General features: G+C 38.5%; 1 protein-coding gene across 1 annotated transcript in view; it reads left to right on the plus strand.

Annotated features, from left to right (window-relative positions):
- The first annotated feature begins 824 nt into the window (after window positions 1-824).
- Window positions 825-17,933, plus strand: part of FMN2 (formin 2) — a 183,902-nt gene continuing 166,793 nt past the window's right edge. Inside the window, exon 1 of the mRNA XM_027895764.1 lies at window positions 825-885. The gene's annotated coding sequence lies outside the window, so the exon portion shown is untranslated. The remainder of the gene's footprint in view (window positions 886-17,933) is intronic.

Genomic DNA, 17,933 nt, shown 5'->3' on the forward strand with positions numbered 1-17,933 from the left:
AAAGAGTCTTTCAACTTCTTTTCTTCAGGGAGCTTTTCTTTTTCTGTTTTCCCATATTTTCAGTCTCTGTTGTTTTCTGGTTCTCCCTGTAGAATCCTAATACAGCCCACAGAGAAAGCTACATGAAAATCATTTGCTAACAGCAGTAATGCAGTGCTGACGCAGGCACTGGGACACCTGTGACAGAGCCAGGAGTGATGGTAAGTAGTCACAGGTGCAGTTTCACACCCCTGCAGACATGGTAATTTCTACAGATGATCTAACAAAAGAGAAAGAAGTAGGTCTGACTTTTAGTGCTTAAACAAAATATGTAGGCAAAGCATCTTAAAACTTAATCAACTGGATTCTTCATCCTGAAATCCATAGGCAAAAGTGTCTCTCTCTCCATTTGGAACTGTGGGGTTTTTTAAAGGAAAAACTAAATGAAATAACTTTTTTTTTCTTTCATGTTCAGCAGTCAGTTCTTAATTGTTATCTGCCTGACAGTGTACATGCATCATTCAGGAAAAAAAAAAAAAGAAAAATCTTCCTTTCCCCTCTTGTAAAGAAGCATTATCTAAATGCTTCTTGGCAGTTGATGATAAGAGCAGAGCCTGTAATATATTTCTCCAATTAATTTCAGGCAGGGAGCCAGATGTTACTTCTATTCAGTTTGTCAAACCTATAGGAGTGCCTGGATTCTGGCTATCTTTTTTTTTTTTTTTTTTTTTTTTTTTTTTTTTTTTTTTTTTTTTTTTTTTTTTTTTTTTTTTTTTTTTTTTTTTTTTTTTTTTTTTTTTTGACCATTACAGAGGCAGAAGGAGTCAGCATTAAATCTTGCCATAAGCACTTGATTGAATACAAGGTACAAGAGAAACTAGAACCTCCATTCTGATTCTTCTTAAGGTAAGTTTTGCTGTCATTTTAGTGAATTCCTCGGGCTTCTACTGAGTCTTAGTGTCTCAAGAAATGTATCCTTATATATTCATTAAAATCAGAATTGTTTAAATGTTTGGGGAGTCATTTTTATATTTTTATACTTTTCAGACAATATTATCTCTGTACAAGTTGTATTTACAACATAAGGATGCCTTGCAAGAAGCCTTCTGAAAACAAAAGTAATTATGTTTGGGATTTTTAAAACATGTTTATACAACTAATGTTTTACATCTTAAGGGTAGGAACCGTTTAACGAAATGTAACTTGCTTTATTTCAAATTAAAACACAGGAAGGTTGCTAAGTTCAGGAACAGAAATATTATGGGAAAACTTCATTCGTGTCTATATCTTAAAATATTCAGAGTTTGCTGTGGAGGGAGGAAAACTTTCAAGAGAAAATTTGGGTGGATTTTTATTTTTTTTAAAACAAGGAATTGAGCACTGAATGAGGAAAAATAACTGAATAGGGAGGAAGTAGCATATTAAGTATTTAAACTGTACATCAAAACAATGTGCTTTTGTCAGTAGCAAACTTCAGGTTGATGGGTCAGTTTGAAAAGTAATGCGAGAAAATCTGTCACATCACTTGTAGCCTCAGCTTTAGGCAGACTATGTTTTTGTAACAAAAAACTAGAGGACATAACCCTATGGACATGGGTGCATCTACAGCCAAATCTTCCTTTCTTTGTTCTTAAACAGTATCCGTCTTATTTGGTGCAGCTGGCACTACCAAGCAGCTACATCTCAAGACCTTTCTGAGAAGTGGAGTCCGAGGACCAGCTGGGGGCCCAAAACAGGGATACAGATTTAGCTAAGGCAATGGGTTTTTTGTAAGGATTGTGATCTTCAGTGACTCGGACACAGGTCTTGGGCTCAAGGCAGTTCTGTTCCTTAATTGTTGGACAGCTTTTTACAAGGTACATTGTCTGTCCATGCTTGTAAAAGGGACAAAACAATAACAGGTGTCAGTGAGACTGCTGCTGCTGGACCCCTCCTGAAACATGCGCTTGCTGAGCACGTAAAGCACTACATACAAGTTCAGCTGTGGGAGTTACCCAGTATTTGCTCTGAAATGATGACAGGCACTAGAATTAAGTTTCAATTTGAACTGTGAAACACTTTCTCAATCCTTGCAATTGTTGGAAAGCAACTCTATGGTTTCCTAAAAACAGTAACAGCTTTATTTTCTTAATTATCGGTCTAGCTTTCATCTTCTTTCTCTCTCGTCACAAAGATTCTTCTCCTTTAGAAGCTTCACGATAGACCCAGTAGGTGGAGTGTTAAAACTGAGAGTATTTATTCACTGACTTTATTCATTGACTGCTCCTAATTTCTGCAATAATGGAGTATAGCCCATATGCTGAGATTATGACACTCCTCAGAATCCCCTGCCTGGTGTTTCTTCCTGCAGTTGACGTCAGCTATAGAGCAATGAATTCCTGTTTCAGGCTGAGAGCAAGAATTGCATGTTTTTCAGTAGTAAAGTTATTGTAGACACATTCTGTACTATTTCTGACCATTTATGCTGTCTGATGGGACTCTTCTGAGAATTCTGCCTCTGCCTTTGAAACACAGAATATTATGTAAAAGCCAAGCTGATACTCTAATTTCTTTATGACTCTCTGTCCCCATAAAATGAGTGCTATCTTTGTACAGTCTACCATAAAATTTAATCACATCCATCCAGTGTTCTGAGGATGTTTTATATCACATAAAAAAACCTCCTTATACAAAATAACTGCCGTAACTTACTCTGCAGGAACTCTGACAAAGCAGTATGTTCAGCAGTATTTTAGTAAATAGGTTTTAAATAATGACCAGAAAGTAAAATAAAGCCTATAAACTAAAGACGAATTCATAGAGAGTTACAACTTAATTATTCATCAGGCCAAATGTCCACCAAAAAAAAAAAAAAAAAGCTTATTAGGAGATTTTTCCCTTTCTTTCCCTGTATGTGTAAAGTAAGATACTTCCAAGCAATAATAATGGAAGTTTAGACCTTTATCTTGCTCCATAATCTTTTATCCTGCCTCCTTTGAGTGTCTCCACTTAGGTGTGATCCTGTGCTGAACTTTAAAACAAAGAGAATTGTATTTACTGAACACATTTCCTTACATTAAAACTATGCTGTTAGTTGTTTTGAATTCCTACAACTCCAGTGATATGCTCTGAGTTACAGTTCTTAAGTTTCATGTGTGGCTTTCAGTCTTAAAGCCCTGTTTTAGTAATGAGGCTATGATTAAACCTTGGTGGACACTTGTTACAGCTAAATACCCTGTGATCCTTCAAAATCTAATGTAACCTTTCATTTCCAGAGTATGGAGGGCCACTGGCCCTCTCTCCTCTGAGGAGACTGTGTTACATAAAGAAAGCAGGATTCTGACTTCTTAATATTGAGAACCTCTGTAAGATTCTTCACAAAAGCTGTTGCACCTGGTGACTCAGCTTCCAATAAATAACATTTGTACTTTACCTTCAACAGCCTGTGGGGGGAAAAAGGCAGCTGGTCTCATTTCATATCACTCTAGATGCTGCTTTGGACAGTGAAAAACATCCTTGTATTGCTACCCCAGGTATGACCTTTGATATGGCAATGATTTTAATGCATACTACCTTTTACTGATACTTCACTAAATTTAGATTTCTATTTGCGTCCTGCACAAAAGCAAGCAAACAAACAAAACAAACACAAAAAAATCCCCATGTTCTCTGACTCTTCCATCACTGTGATTTTCTAGACTATGCTACTCCGTATGACAACTTCACTGTTTTGTTTTGTTTTCTTCTCTTTTTTCTGATAGGTATTAAAAACCAAAATCCGGTTTTGCATTTTGACTGTCTGGAACATTGGAAGATATGTTGTAGTAAAACACCTCCATACACATGCTTTCCTTGTAGGGCATTAGTTTTGATCAACCTTGTCTTAACATTAAGATAGAATGATTAGATAATTAGAGGAACACGAGTCCAGGAGCAATTTCTCTGACTTGCATCTGCAGTTAAATTAGCTCATGCAGTGGTAAAGACACAAAATCCACCCACGTGTGACTCACTAAATGATCAGCGCACATCCCTCCTTGGAGGATTGAAATCAGGATCACAAGTTCAGGGGAACCCACACACACTCTGATAACTGAAGGGGAGGGAGCTCTGTAGGCTGCTGAGTTGGAACATATTCAGTATCAGTTTAAATTTTTGGAATGACAGCTCTACAGACAAAAGGAAATGAAAAGGAAGCTTTCCCACTTGATTTCTAAAGCAATCTTGCCATGAACTGTGGTTTTTATTGGGGTTTTTTGTGGGTTTTTTTGGGGTGGTTTTTTGTGTGCTTTTTGTGTGGTTTTTGTTTGTTTTGTTGTTTGTTGGGGTTTTTTTTGTTTTGTTTGTTTGTTTGTTTGGCTTGGGTTTTTTTGCAGGGTGGATGGAGTTTGGGTTTCTTTAAACAAAATGTATTTTCTTATTTTCTGACTATCCTGTAGCTTCTTATATTGCTTGCTCTATCTTCCTTCTTCTGGATATCTTTACATGAGTCATTACTGAGCTGTCTTCGTGAACTAGTCTCATATAATGTCTTCATAATAACCTTGCTAACCTACTCTGGTAAAACCCACTCTGGCAGGATAAATCCCTGCCAGATTTTGGACTGTGGAGTTTTCAGATGGTCATGATATTTTTGATCTGTCTAATTCAGTGTCTTAATAATGATGATGCTGCCAATATGAGGGATGAGAAAATAGTGAGCTACCTAATATCCTACAGGCCTAGTCCTTTAAATCTTAAATTGGGTAAGACTGATAGAATCATAGAATCAGAGGGGTTGGAAAGGACCTCTGAGATCATCAAGTCCAACTCCTGATCTACTACCTCTGTGGTTACTAGACCATGGCACTAAGTGCCACATCCAGCCAGCCTCATCTTAAAAACCTCCACGGATGGAGGATCCTCCACCTCACTGGGCAGCCCATTCCAATGCCTGAGTACCCTCCCTGTAAAGTATTTCTTCCTAATATCTAACCTAAACCTCCCCTGGCAGAGCTTGAGACCATGTCCTCTTGTCTTACTGATAGCTGTCTGGGAGAAGAGACCAACCCCCACCTGGCTACAATCTCCTTTCAGGGAGCTGTAGAGAGTGATGAGTCTCCTCCAGGCTAAACAACCCCTGCTCCCTCAGCCTCTCCTCATAGGATTTGTGTTCAAGTCCCTTCACCAGCCTTGTTGCTCTTCTCTGGACCTGCTCCAGCACCTCAATATCCTTCCTGAACTGAGGGGCCCAGAACTGGACACAGCACTCCAGGTGTGGCCTCACCAGTGCTGAGTACAGGGGAAGGATCACTTCCCTGCTCCTGCTGGCCACACCATTCCTGATACAGGCCAGGATGCCATTGGCCTTCTTGGCCACCTGGGCACACTGCTGGCTCATGTTCAGCTTCTTGTCAATCCAAACTCCCAGGTCCCTTTCCTCCTGGCTGCTCTCCAGCCACTCTGTGCCCAGCCTGTAGCGCTGCAGGGGGTTGTTGTGGCCAAAGTGCAGGACCCGGCACTTGGCCTTGTTGAACCTCATCCTGTTGGAATCAGCCCAACTCTCCAGCCTATCCAGGTCCCTCTGCAGAGCCCTCCTGCCTTCCAGCAGATGAACACTCCCCCCCAGCTTGGTATCTTCTGAAAACTTATTAATGGTGGACTCAATCCCCTCATCTAAATCCATCAGTAAAGATATTAAAAATAACTGAGCCCAACACTGATCCCCAGGGGACACCACTAGTGAATTTACTAGCTGTGCACCACTGCACACTTATCAGTTTATTTTCTGTCCTGGACATAGCACGGCAACTTGGTTTGCCAGTTATTTGGTTACCTCTTTGGCAAAGGGGCAAGAGCTGTTGAAACCATGATAATGAGGAAAGAGGAAATATATGACTTCCTTTTTCCCCCATTTCTCCTTAGAAAAATCCCAGTATTCTGCTCCCGTAACCATGCAAAGATTATAAGGAACTATAGGTGTATATTGCTTTAATCTGTCTACATTTAGCTGGCTTTGAGTTATTTCCTCCTCTCTCACTGATCTTGAAAGGCAAAAGATTTTAATGCTTCTGAATGTTCCTTGTAGGCTTCATGAGATCTTTGATTTTTGTGGTTCCCTTTAGAAGACCAGAGAGTGCAGAAAGGAAGTATCTCAGGTGGGGGAAGGCTTAAAATAATCCATGTAACTTCCACAAAGAGCAGTAAGTGCCAGATGCTTGGACCCAGCTACATCTTATCCTGTAATACAATGATTCAGGGACATAGCAGTGCCCCTTGAAGGTCACCTTCTGAACATGAGACTTCCTCAGAGCCTGAAACTGGAACAAAAGAGAGCTTTACTCTGAGTGTCCCCATTACTGTAGTCCTATGAAACGTAAACCACAAATCTGTTGTCTTCCCCCCTCCCTCGGCTGGAGAGCTCCTTCAAATCTAAGGCAATACAAATAAATCATTTTACAGAATTGAAAAAGGTATTTAAAATAAATGAAGAGAGGGAAGAGAGTTTACTGGAAGCTTAGGTGCCAATCACAGATTTAGTTTAATCCACTACCTTTGTCAGGTTGTGGAATTCATCCCATTTAATTTCTCAGACTCCAACATCCGTTGAAAATTAAAATGTCATATTCTTCCTTGATTTACACAGTCCTACTTTAGTAAGCTTGTAAAGACATGAAAGTTGAGACAAAGCTTTATTCTATATGGTTTGCTCCATAACATAATATATAGCTATGTTCCATGTTACTGTGAACACCTATGTTCTTCCAAACAAAACACATCCTGTACTTTCAATAACTTTTGTGCTAAGTCTTTTAAGCAGTGAAATTTCTTAAGGCATTCATGACTTCTTTTTTTTTTTTTTTTTTTTTTTTTTTTTTTTTTTTTTTTTTTTTTTTTTTTTTTTTTTTTTTTTGTAAGCAACATTCCTGCAAATGTCAGTGGCTGTTAACATCTGAATCAAACTGTTCCCAGTTCATGTGACTGGAAATGGTGCCCAGAGCAAAAAAGCCAGACATTCTGACTCTCATAAAAGTATAATCATTATGAAAGTGTTTCTACAGAACAGAGAAGTTGCTGAGTCCACATCAGAATACGTTTTGGGAGGAAACAAGGTAAGGCTGCATTATGACCATTTTATTATTATTATTATTACTTTTATTAAAAGTATATTTGGGAAATAAATGGCCCAAGAGATGAAGAAAAACATGATGATCTAATAAATAAGGACTTTGGCTGGATACAAGTGGCTCACACGTTGCTGGCAGTATCTGAAACTCTTCTGGGATTATATCGGAATTATCTCACAGGATAGAAAGCTGAATTTGGGGTTTTATCTTATAGCCACCCCAGGGAGCAGTTCTGAACAGCCTTAGGCTCTTAAGAGGTTTTCCACCTTCTAAGTAGAAGGAATGCCATGAAGTAACCAGCTGTGCGTAAGGGTAAAAGGTATTTTTAGCAATGAAGACGGAAAGAGTGAACTGAACTCTGCGCACATTTGAATGAGACTTACTTGGAGTGTCGCAGGAGTGGTATCAAAGACCGAAAAGTGTGCCAGTCAAAGATGGCTGGGCTAGGAGCAGCTGCAGACATACACTTGCATTTGCCTTCAAAGGTGTTAACATAGCTGAATATATTTAAGACATAGCACTTGACATATGCACATACTTCCAGAGAAACTGGAAGGTCTAAAAGCATAGCAGAAAATCTGGAACTGAATTCCTAACTCCTTATGAAGCTCCCATTCCAAAAGAGAATTTTTTTTTTAAAGTTGATCATCGTTATATGCTCAATGAATTCTCTAAACTTTATCTGTCATTTTGGACTAAGTACTGGATAGCCCATGGCAGATAGTTTAGGATGTGCACTGTGTTAAGATACCACTGAAAGAAAAAAGAGGGAACAAAAATTAGCTCCTTCTTCCCAGTCTCCAGCTACCTTCTCTTATTGCAACCCAATACTGTTTGCGTGCTTCTGTCTACAAGGAAGAAATGTCTGTGGCTGCATTGACCTCTCCTTCTCCTCTGTGGTGGCTCCAGGCCCTAATGTTATGGGAGAATCTCTCAAAGCAAGCAGTGGCTTCGGAACATGACAATTTGTAGTCCTTTGTGCTTTGTTTCTCTTCTCTTTCTTCTGCAGCCTGTTTACAACATTTATGCAAGTAGGACATGAACAGGATAGAGAGACCATACATCCACCACAGTCACAGTAGGTTTGCTGCTTCAACAGCACAACACTTGTGTTCCTGTTTAACTACAGGGCAGGGTCTTCAGGCTGCCCACACAATACTTGACTAACTTATATTCATGTGACCCAGGCTACATGACTGCTTGGATGGATGTTTTTTTTTCCTTTTTCTTTCATCACAATGCATGCCTTCAAGAGGGGACATGGTAAGGATAAACTAAGAAAAGTAGGTATCAATTAAATTGACAAAGGAGATTTCTACCATGTTTCCAAAATAACCTTGGTGTAGTGTCAAACGATTTGTGCTCATCCTATCTATGCTGGCTGTGGATTTTGATTTAAAGATAAATCCTCAAAGAAAACACGGTAAGTGTGTTAAATAAATAAATAGCAGATAATGATGTGTTACAGCAGCTCATATTCAATCTTCCAAGATCTGCAACTGTTCTCCCTAAGATGGATTCTTATAATTTTCTTATTATTTTTAACTGATATGAAGTTGATTTGTCTAGAGATGTTGGGGTGAGGAAGAGGAGTGGAGAGGAGGAATAATCTTATTAAAGACAAAAAGTTATACCCCCAATGTTTAAAAATGGCAAACCAAGTAGGTGGTTTAGTAAATCAAACCTGTTTTCTCTGGTTTGAAATGATAAATGAGGTAACAATGCAAACTCAGTTTCTGTGGATATTTCTTCTAGCAGAAGAAACAGTCTGAAATGTGTGCAAAATCCACAAGCTGTTGAAATAAATAATACCACATAGTCCAAGTTATGCCTGTGTGCCTGTAGAAACCAGCTGCACTCAAGAATGCAGAAGAATTCAGAAGCGTCTTGTATTTGAGGTTTTATTAAGAAATTGTTTTAAATGAAAAGAGTGAGGTTGAATGTCCTTTTGCATAGTCTTTAGACAAATGGTTCTATAAAGCAAAAATCAAGATGTGCCAGGTAAAAGGACATTTAAGTAGTGAAAACTTATTTTGCATAGTCTGAAATAGTCTTGTAATCAATTCTAGGTATTGAAGTTCATGGTGTCTACAAAATGTCTGTAAGATCTTAGTCATGAGACGATAACTCAAAAATACCCCAAACCCTAGCAGTTTTAAAAGTTCATCATACTGAAGATAGACAATCATTTTTGCAGTTTACATATGTACACACCCCTGACCTGGATTGAAGTTGAGAATTCTTTGTTCCATCTGAAATCAACAAATTTTTACATGTTCAAAATTTTAATCCTTACCTATGCTAAATTCCTTTTGATGTCTTCACATCTGAACATAAGAAAACTCAATTTCTTTCCAATATTTTAATAATTAAATTCTGATCTGGAAATTTCTCTGCTTCATGCAACAGCCTTGGCCTTTAGCATCTCTTCCATCAGAACTCTATGACTTCTTTAACGTTCTGCTCTAGCACAGCAGTTTACATACAGGCTATATTTCAATGGAGAGTTTAAATTTACCTTCTCTAAAGTTACCTTTAAACATACTGATTGTAAATATTTCAAGGCTCTCTTCTCTGCACTTATTTTCATGATAGAACTGGGGTGTGGAATGAAACATAATCAACAAAGCATATGAATAGCTCAGAGCAGACACTGTAATTAAAGGAATTTTTAAGTAATTGACATTCTAACTCTTTGAAATACAAGCTAAGCTACATGCTAATATTTGCATAAGAAATAGTTTTCTAGGTCATGAACAAGGTATTTCTGTCTTTTCTCTGTATGTCTTCCTCAGAAAACAGTGGGGAGGATCTACTCATTTCAAGCTACACCAACTGGAGTATCAAGGGTTCTAGGACACAGCTGCAGGAGACTAACTGAGGAATAAGGCAGCTGTGTCAAGACACATGTGCATTTATAAATAAAGGTGACTTTGGTATCGGTTTTGTCTTAAGGTCTCCCTGAAATCTTCCATGCAGTTAGGGCTTTAATTGGCAACTAAAGCAGCCTTATTAATACACTATTTGGGCTAATGCCAGTTTAAGGGGCTTTAACTGTGCTGAGGACCATAGGAGTTAAATTAAAAATATATCTTTAAAGATAATTTCCATATATATATGAAAATTGCTTGGCTTCTATTATCAGAAAGATCATAGAACCTGCATACTGCTAAACCGATGTTTATTCACAGCTATTTTTAACTGACTTATTCCTGCCTGTACAGACAACCTGGAGAACTGTGGTCTACTGTAAAGCCATCAGACTTCCTGTGTAGGATACAGCTTGATTTCCATGCCAAAGGGTGTAATGTCAGCCTGTCAATAATGTAAAATTTCACACAGAAACATTGGACTACTTAGAACCCTGTTCTGGCACTTGAGATATTTTATATTAGTATAGAATTAGAGGGAACAGAAGAAGGTTATTTGTGTCTAATCATGTATTGACAAGATGATGGAAGAAAAACAACCATATCATGAATAGTACATAATGGGAGTGAATAGCAGTAAGTTCAATGGAGTGAAACAGAAAAAAAGCAGGATCTGTAACTATTCTGCCAAATTATTTTCTCCTTGTCTCTCAGACTGATGTAAGATACTTATCTGACAAGATTAAAATAAGGTGTATTTTCTAATATTGCACATTTTTGCTTTATACACCCCAGGTAAAATAAAAATAATAAAAAAAATAAACCAGAACCACCAATAACAAAAATTACCAAGGAAAACCCCAAAACACCAAACCTCATCTTCTGATATGCTTAGTGCACAATAAGGCCTTGATCTAGATTAGCGCCTCGTGTCTATATTGATCCTGTCATAAGAGTTTTCTTCTCTTTTGAAGACTCACGTTGGGCTACTGTGTCTTGCCCCAAAAGCAGCAGTGGTAACAGTAAAGGTTGAAAAAAAAGCTTAGTAAATCAGCATGAGTTGATATGTTCCTGCAATCAGGCAGGAAAAGTCCAGCACTTTGGTGTCTGTGAGGCAGAAAAGGTCTTTGCTCTTTCAGTGCTTGAGAATTCTTGTATTTGGATGATATGAAAGCATGAGGCTAATGTCTAAACCCCCAGATGAGCCACCCAGAAATCAGAGAGTTTCTTACTTTACTTTCCTTTACTTCCTTATAATGCTACATTGTGATTGGGTATTTCATGTCATATGCATTCCACATCTCTGACACATGTGCTCTGTACTGTCCAGAGCCTTTCTGTAGCTTATTGTCCTTTGATTTGAAAGTGCTGACAGACATTTCTTTTCCCACTTCACTTGTACTTGCATGGTGCTGTACATGTGAAATGACCACTTAATTTTGCTAAGCCAAGATGTCTGTCCTGTCCACATCAAAAATCTATCTCTAGTCCATATTTTCAGGAAGGCTACTGCTACCAAATACCTCTTCACTGCCCTGTGGTGCAAAAGCAGTGAAAGGCAGTGGGAAGAGAATAAATGTAATTGAGTTAATGAGGTTATCCATGTGAGTCAACTTAGACTGTCAGCTTTCTGGAGCAGGAACGGTGCACTTGTAGCATTTTGCTCCTTGCTTGGTAGAAGTGGTCCCTGCTTTGGCTGACGTATCTTTGAGTGCAAGACAGAGCTAACATGATAGCAAGAACAGCACAATGCTGTTTGTAGTTTTGAGACTCAATTAAAACGAACCCCCTTATCTGAGGACATACATTAACCTGCATGATAAACTTGGGGAATGAAATTTCCCATTGCTTAGGCTTAGAGTGCTTCCTGCAACGTTGTCTCTACTGACCACTGCTAGAAGCTTGATATTAAACCACATGTATCACTAGTCCAAATCTCTTTTTTAAAATAATTTTTTAGGGTAATATATTCTGAAATCTTTCAGATATTTGGAAGATTCCCGGCACAGAAGCAAATAAAGCACCAGATAATAACACTAATACCCTATTTAAAAGTCATGAGTCTTCTCATTAATTTTTTTCACCTCTTTCTTTAGGCTATCCTAAGGTAGCCTAACACTAGCACTTTAGTATGCAAACTTTTCCTGTAATAACACTCCAGGTAAAGATTAAACTGGCTCAGAAAAGACCATCAGAATTTTGTTAATTGAACATTTAATCTCTTTTCCCCCAGGGAGTGTTTTTTCCTCAGTTCTGAGTGCATTATGTAAAAAAAATTGAAAGATAAGCCCTTTTAGGTCATAATTCATCCTTCTTATTGTAAACACATACAAAAAGATGAGCTGCTATATGGACAGTTCACACAAAGTCTCTTCAAGCTAAATTTGGGACTGCTGCTGCTTATTTCAATTTCATTTACTTGAAGATCTTTCCTGAACATAAATTAAATGGAAATGTTGTATCTCATGTAATTCAATGTGTAAGACTGACCACCTTGGATGTTGGGAAGGACTTCACTTTTTAAATAGTTTTATGTAAACTCTTAATATGAGGATATTGGCAAAGTAGGGGACAAATCATAATAAAAAAAAAATTTCTTGCCCATCATTATTACTTGAGGTTCTATAACATTTTTTAAAGCACTCTAGGCTGTGAAATTTTCATAGAATCATATAGAATCATAGAATATGCTGAGTTGGAAGGGACCCACAAGGATCATCAAGTCAGAAAAAGAAATTAATGAAGATAAACAAGTATAGGAGAAGAGGTGCCATTTTGTAGCTAGAAGCAAGTCACCCAAGATATAGAGAACACTTAGTCTGTGAATGACCTTGGATAAATCATAAAACAAGATGAGACATCAAACAAAAAGTTCTTGTGTACAACACTGGTGGAGACAGTCAAATGAGAGTTGTTTAGGACAAAATATTCAGTAGGACAGTTGATATTGGATACTTGGTCAGATGAAGATGTTGAAGTTGAGGAAGAAGGCATATGAAAGACTGGGAATGGGTATAGTGAGCAAAGGACTGATGTGGCAAAATTTTAACTTTACATTGCTAATTTCTAAAATGTTCATTCTAGCTAGGGAATGAACATTTCATTCCCTAACTGGATCACACTAATTGCCCTAGGTATTTAGCCCTACAAAAGCTGTAATTCAGTGGTGGAGTCTACGCATGGCATAATACTTTTGATATAGAATCATCATCATCCAAATTGAATTTCATGACCTTTATCTGGGCATCTGGTTGATTCATCTGGACCATGTTTCTTTTGTCTCACTGTAGTTAAATAGTTTGCCAGCTGATCATCTGCAACATATTTGCTTTATTAACAATCAGCACCAGAACTTGGCTTATTATGATGACTACACGGATCATCAAGTCCAACTCTTGGCCTTGTCCAGGACCATCCCCAGGAGTCACACTATGTGCCTCAGAATATCATCCAAAAGCTTCTTGAACTCTGTCAGGCTTGGTACTGTGACCACTTCCCGGGGGAGCCTGTTCCACTGCCCAGTTACCTCCTGGGTAAAGAATCTTTTTCTAATATCCAACCCAGACCTCCTCTGACACAACTTCAGGCCATTTCCTCTGGCCCTGTCACTGGTCATCACAGAGAAGAGATCAGAGCCTGCCCCTCCTCTTCCCTTCGCAAGGAAGTTGTAGATTGCAATGAAGTCTTCCCTCAGTCTCCTCTCCCCCAGGCTGAACAAACCAAGTGACCTCAGACACTCTTTATACATCTTTCCCTCAAGTTCCTTCACCATCTTTGTTACCCTCCTTTGGACACTCTCTAAAGGCTTAATATCTCCTTTTTATTGTGGTGCTTAAAACTGCACACAATATTCAAGGTGATGCTGCCCCAGTGCAGAGCCGAGCAGAAAAATCACTTTTCTTGACCGGCTGCTGATGCTTCGCCTGATGCCCCTAGGACACGGTTGGCCCTCCTGGCTCCCAGGGCACTGCTGACTCATATTCCACTTGCCATCGACCAGGATGCCTAGGTCCCTTTCTGTGGCACTGCTTTCCAGCATCTCATTTCCCAGTCTGTCCATACATCCAGGGTTGCCCTTCCCAGGTGCAGAATCCAGCACTTACCCTTGTTGAGTTTCATATAGTAGCTGATTACTTAGTCTTCTGATTTTTTGAGGTCTCTGCAGGACCTCCCTGCCTTCCAGGGAGTCAGCAGCTGCTCACAGTTTGGTATCATCTGCAGACCTGCTTAGAATCCCTTCCACTCCCATGTCGAAGTCAATTATGAAGATGCTGAAGAGCAGAAGGCCTACGATGGAGCCCTGTGGAACCCCATCAGTGACAGGTCACAAGTCTGATTTCATGCCATTCACTATTGCCCTCTATGCTCCACCCACGAGCCAGTTGCTCACCCACTACATGATGTGTTTATGTGATGTTTCTGGATGACGTTTCTGGACATTTTGTCCAGAGGTATCCTGTGCGAGACAGTATCAAAAGCTTTACTGAAATCCAAAAAGATGACGCCAACTGGCTTCCCTTGATCAACCAGGTGGGTTAACTTGTTATAGAAGGAAATCAGGTTTTATAAGCAGGACTTTCATGAAGCCATGTTGGCTGTGACCAATGATAACATTGTCTTTCAGGTGTTTTTCAGTACTTCCCAGAATAATCTTCTTCACAACTTTAACAGGCCCTAGGAGGCCTGTAGTTTCCAGGGTCCTTCTTCTTACCCTTCTTGCAAACCGGGACAACATTCACCAGCTTTCAGTCAGCTGGGACCTTACCCCATTCCCAAGGCTGCTCAAAAGTCATTGAGAGAGGTTTTGCAATGACATTAGCCAGCTCTTTGAGGATTCTTATATAAATCCCATCAGGCCCCATAGATTTGTAGGGATTCATCTGGAACAGCAGATCCCACACAGTTACAGAGTTGAGTAGGCGTTGATCATTCTTGCAGTCATGGTCCTTCAGCTGTGGGCGTTGAGACCCCCTTGGTCCATGATCCATGTTGAAGACAGAGGCAAAGAATGCATTAAACACCTCTGCCTTGTCTCTGTCCCTGTTTGTGAGGTGATCATCCTCATCCTGTACCAGGCTGATGGTATTTCTGTACTACCTATGGCATTAATATGTTTGAAAATATATAGAATCTTAAACCAAAAGTATTGGGCCAGCTAAGGTTGTACATGTATAGACAAAGCAATGGTCTTACTGCAGAGGGCTCACAACTAAACCAGCAACCTTTTAAACTGAAGAACACTATTCGTTGAGTATCAGCAGCTCTTAGCAGCAGCATATGTACTAAAAACTGCATCTATCCATAATATTTCCTGCAGTAAATTCCCCTAACCTCTATTTGAAGGCGTGAACTTGAATTGTTATAATTCCTATAGTGATTTCAGTTTGAGCTGTACTGGTGAGATAAATAGTCAGAAATGTGAAGACAGCACTTATAAACCTCTATATTGATGGCCTTTGCTGAACATCATGTGACAACAGCAAAGGATCACAGTAAGAGGAAGTAAAAGCCTGAGACACTAATGGTATGTGTGATAGAAATTACAGCTTTTCTTTGATTTCCTCAGAACTCTTTTCTTTTCTGGCTTCTCATCTTTCTCTGCATGGGATGCTGGTTTATAATTTTAGTTAATTTTAGTTAACATTATTCAGTCTAGTTGTATAGACCTTCATCCTATGAACTCTTAAACAGACAGGGGTATTAGCTTTTAGTGTTCAATTTGTTAATTTGCTGGATTCAATTCATTTAATTCAAAATCTGATTATGGAAATACTATAAAAATGTTTTCTAATTGCTAAAAGTATTTGAAACAATGTAAAAAATCAAGATTATCACATTTTATTAATTTGTCTCATTGTTTTACAGAGGGAGCTCGCCCCAAGGTTGTTCTCTCTATGGGGAACATGCTTATGGCAGCTGATAGGAGGATGGTTGGTGTTTTAAAAAGAACTGAAAGCTGATCAACAGCGCTTTTTTTTTATTTGACCCAAATTCTACACATTCATTTATGTGTATGCAACAGAACAGTAATTGATGACTAGAATAAGAGGGTAAAAAATTAATATTATTTCTTTTCTCTTCAGTAATTTTTAAAAGCAATCACTGGTTGAGATTTTTAAAAACTTTAAAAAGAATCTCAGGAAAAAATTGATCTTTTTCAACTTTTTTCTTCAGACTAGTAGATACTTTTTCAGAAGAAAGGATAAAATTAGGGCTCTAAGAACTTAAGTTAATCCCTTCTCTCCTACAGAAAAAGATGAGGCTCAAAAATCTGCCACTGTTTTGTGACGTTTTGGGCTCTCTGCAGGCAAAAAGGTTCACTGATATGATCAAAGTCTACATTTTTCAAACCTATCATTAAGTACTCTGGGAGCTGTCCAAGAAAACCAACAAGACAATATGTAATTTTCCACTTGATTTAACAGAATATGTTCTTTTCTAAGGAATGAAAATGAGGAGGCCCAGTTTCCTACAGTTTTGTATTCTTTGTTCCTTTCTCTATCCTCTAGTACAATAAATCTTGTCCACTCTCATTTTTTTCTATGAAATGCTTGCTCGTAGTGGGTAGCTCTAAACTATGGTTATTCTGTTTGATTGACTAACACAGTCAGGTCTGCTTATCTTTCACCCTGCTACCCAATCAGTGAATTTTGCAGAGGTTTAATGTCTCCTACTGTGTTCAAAAGCTATTACGAGATCTGAAGAAATAACCTTATTCCTTAAATTTAATTTCCTTAGAACATAAAATTTATAATTTAGACTCTAACGCAAATTTTTTGATGGTATTTTACAGTGGTTTAAATTGTAGACACTGCTTTATCTTTGCTTTGATAACTCTAGTCATGATGTAGCCTATACTGTTTTGCATTGAATTTGCTTAGCATATATTAGCAAACAATGGCTGGTGACCTTCATTCAAAACACGATTTTTCTGAAATGAACTTTGTGTAAGGAAAAGTGGGAGCTATGCCACAAGGTACCTCACTTTTCAGTCTGTGATGGGGAACAAACCAAACTTTCACACTTCCCTGTTGCTTGGGTTTGGATGCAGTAGTAGTGTACGATCTTGGGCTCCAAATACAGGGGTCTCTGGCTGTAGTATTTGCGAAGGTCCGGATTTTCGGAGTCTGTTTCTCTGATCTAACCCTGGCCTGCAATGCATACATCTCCAGAATGCTGGCAGGGTTTTGAGTGCAGCTGTTCAGCCAACTCCTCCCACATAAGTAACTGTGAAAGGTTCTGTATAGCTTTTAAGATGAAAAGTATGTCTTACAATTAAAAAAATAGTAAGAATTTGGAGATCCTAAGGGAAAACAATAAAAGGACTTATTAGAATGTGTATGGTTTTTGTTATGTCGAGTTAATAATATTTTTTAAAAAAATTGCTTTGTTTCACAAATATATTATTACATTTGAGTGAAAAATTCAGGAGGTTAAATGTTTCACTGAAGTTTTGGTGCCTAATCAGTGGGCATTCTGCAGCATGTAATTGGCAAACGTTGCATTGCTGGAGACCCTGCTTCTTAAGATACATTAATTTTAAGAGTTAGTTCTCACTAGCTAGAAAACATGAGTAAGAAAGTTCAGCATTATGTAACAGGTATTGAAAATACTAGTCATTATTTTCTCATACACCTAACAAAAGTTCCTAAGCAAGTCAAATCTCACCTAGGATGATTGCTTGCTAGGTTCAAGCTCCTCATAAAAGAAATCTTTCAATAGGCAAACTAGGTTTCTCAGTAGCTGGACCACTTCCACTTAATATAAATACAACGCATGAGGTAGGATTTCATATTGCTTAAACAAATAATAAAAGAAAAAGCAGAATCTCATATCCAATAGAAACTAAATGAAGCAAGGGCAGGGTCAGATTTAACCCTGGCCAATTTATATTTTCTGATCTTCTGACTTGATCCTTGCCAGTCATGCCTAGAGCTTATCAAGTCATTAGAGGCAATTCTCCTTATAGCTGAAAGAGATGGGGATAGGAGTGTGGGAG

This window comes from Empidonax traillii, unplaced genomic scaffold (genome assembly GCF_003031625.1).
Source record: "Empidonax traillii isolate 1590-97213 ecotype Southwest subspecies unplaced genomic scaffold, ASM303162v1 scaffold466:size1224651, whole genome shotgun sequence".
Lineage (NCBI taxonomy): Eukaryota > Metazoa > Chordata > Aves > Passeriformes > Tyrannidae > Empidonax > Empidonax traillii.